Source organism: Arachis hypogaea, chromosome 19, assembly GCF_003086295.3.
Source record: "Arachis hypogaea cultivar Tifrunner chromosome 19, arahy.Tifrunner.gnm2.J5K5, whole genome shotgun sequence".
NCBI lineage: Eukaryota > Viridiplantae > Streptophyta > Magnoliopsida > Fabales > Fabaceae > Arachis > Arachis hypogaea.
Genome location: NC_092054.1, coordinates 103,505,045 through 103,507,556, shown reverse-complemented (window position 1 = coordinate 103,507,556; position 2,512 = coordinate 103,505,045). Strand labels below are relative to the sequence as shown.

The following is a 2,512-nucleotide window of genomic DNA, read 5'->3' as shown; positions in this document are numbered from 1 at the left end:
TTTAGTTTAATTTTATTTAATTCTTGCTTTATGATTTTCAAAAATTTAGTACTATTGTTCTTCCTTAATTTCTGAAATTAAGTTTGGTGTTACCTAGTTAATTTTATTTTAATTCTCCTGTTTAATTTGCTTATTAAATTTTGAAATTCCTAGCTTAATTTTAGTCATCATTTTTGAAAATTTTTAGCCTTAATTAGTAAGTGTTTTATTTTATTTCTTTACACAGGTTACCTCACTGGAAATTCTCTACACTCTGATGTAGAGAATCTCACTTTTCTTGTCTTTTGTATGTTTATGAGCAGGAATAAAGACAAAGAACCTCTTACAAACTTTGATCCTAAACCTGAAAAGACTTTAAGGTGGTGTTTGCAACAAGCTAGACTTTACAAAGCTAGTGAAAATCTGAGTAAAACTCTTAAAAGGGAAGCTGCAGAGTCCACCATAAATCATATTCGTGCTGTGAATGCCAATATAGAAAATTTGAATGAGAATGAACAACCTAGAAGAGTGCTTGGCTCATACACTGCTCCTAATGCAAATTTTTATGGAAAAAGTATTGTGATGCCTCCTATAGCTGCAAACAACTTTGAGGTGAAACCACAGCTGGTCACTCTTGTACAACAAAATTGTTAGTATCATGGACTCCCTCAGGAAGATCCAAATAAGTTTATTTCAAATTTCCTGTAGATTTGTGATATGGTGAAGACTAATGGAGTGAATATTGAGGTATACAAACTCATGCTCTTCCCATTTGCTGTGAGGGATAGAGCAAAGCTGCGGTTAGATTCTCAACCCAAGGAGAGTTTGGATACTTGGGATAAGGTGGTACTGGATTTCTGACTAAATTTTTCACACCACAAAAGCTGACTAAGCTGAGGGTGGAGGTTCAGACCTTCAGACAGAAGGATGGTGAGACCCTTTATGAAGCTTGGGAGAGATTCAAGCTACTGACCAAATAATGCCATCCAGACATGTTTTCTAAATGGACTCAGCTAGATATCTTTTATGAGGGCTTATGTGAAGTGTCCAAAATGTGTTTAGATAATTCTGCAGGTGGTTCATTGTGCATGAAGAAGACACCAAAAGAGACTACTGAGCTTATTGAGTTGGTTGCTAACAACCAATATCTCTACTCATCTAACAGGAATCTTGTGAACTCTGGGACCCCTCAGAAGAAAGGCATTTTGGAAGTAGAGGCTTTTGATGCTCTTCTTGCTCAGAACAAAATTTTGTCTTAGCAAATGAATTTGATTACTCAACAATTGAGTGGGATGCAGGTTTCAGCTGTTAATACTCAGAATGCACCTCAAGAGGCTCCTTATGACATGACTGGTAGCTTCATGCAAGGTGAGAATTATGATTATGCTTAATTTCCTTCTGAACAGGTCAACTATATGGCGAATGCTCTTAGAAACCCCAATAATGATCTATATGCCAAGACCTATAATCAAGGGTGGAAAAATCACCCAAATTTAGGGTGGAGAGAACAACCTCATAGGCCATAGAATTTTAACAATAAATCTTAGGATGGTTTTCAACAGAATAATTATAATAACCATCAGTTTTAGTCATCTCAGCAAGCAACTCTTCAGTCTCAGAAGACTACTGATCTAGAATCACTAATGGTAAGCTTTATACAGGAAATCATAGAATCAATCAAGAACTTGGAGGTTCAGATGGGTCAATTAGCCACAAAAGTTAATGAAATTGATCAGAGGACTACTAATAGCCTTCCTGGTAACACAATTCTAAATCCAAGAGAGGAGTGTAAGGCTATCACCTTGATAAGTGGACAAGTGGCAAGTACGGAAGCACAAGTTACTGAGGAGCCGGTTGAAAAAGAAGCTCCAGAGCAGACTGAAGACACAGTAGTACACGCCCCTCCTAGGTGTGCAGACAACCCTTTTGCAGTTACTCTTGACACACATCCAACCTTACCTAAAGCTCCTGAGTACAAGCCTAAGATGCCATATCCTCAGAGACTTCAAAAGGAGACCAAGGACAAGTAATTTTCAAATTTCATGGAAGTTTTTAGAAAGTTACAAATTAATATTCCTTTTGCTGTAGTTTTGGAGCAAATGCCTCTCTATGTTAAATTCATGAAGGAGTTGTTGTCAAAGAAAAAGCCTTTAAAGGGAGATGAGACAGTAGTCCTGACCAAGGAATGTAGTGCCATAATTCAAAGTAACTTGCAAAGGAAGATGCCAGATCCAGGATGCTTTCATATTCCATGTACCATTGGGAGCACAACCTTTGAGAAAGCCTTATGTGATCTGGAAGCAAGCATCAATTTAATGCCCTTGTTTGTGATGAAGAAGTTGCAAATTCAAGAGGCACAACTCACATGGATAGCATTACAGATGGCAGACAAATCTATAAAGCCCGTATATGGATTAGTGGAGAATATCTTGGTCATAGTGGATAAGTTCTTCCTCCCAGCAGATTTTGTGATTCTTGACACGAGGGAGGATGAGAATGCCTCTATAATCCTAGGAAGACCTTACCTAGCCAC

At 37.7% G+C, this 2,512-nt stretch overlaps 1 pseudogene; it reads right to left on the bottom strand.

The window, feature by feature from the left end:
• Positions 1-882: 882 nt before the first annotated feature.
• Positions 883-973, bottom strand: LOC112780547 (small nucleolar RNA R71; annotated as a pseudogene).
• Positions 974-2,512: the final 1,539 nt, after the last annotated feature.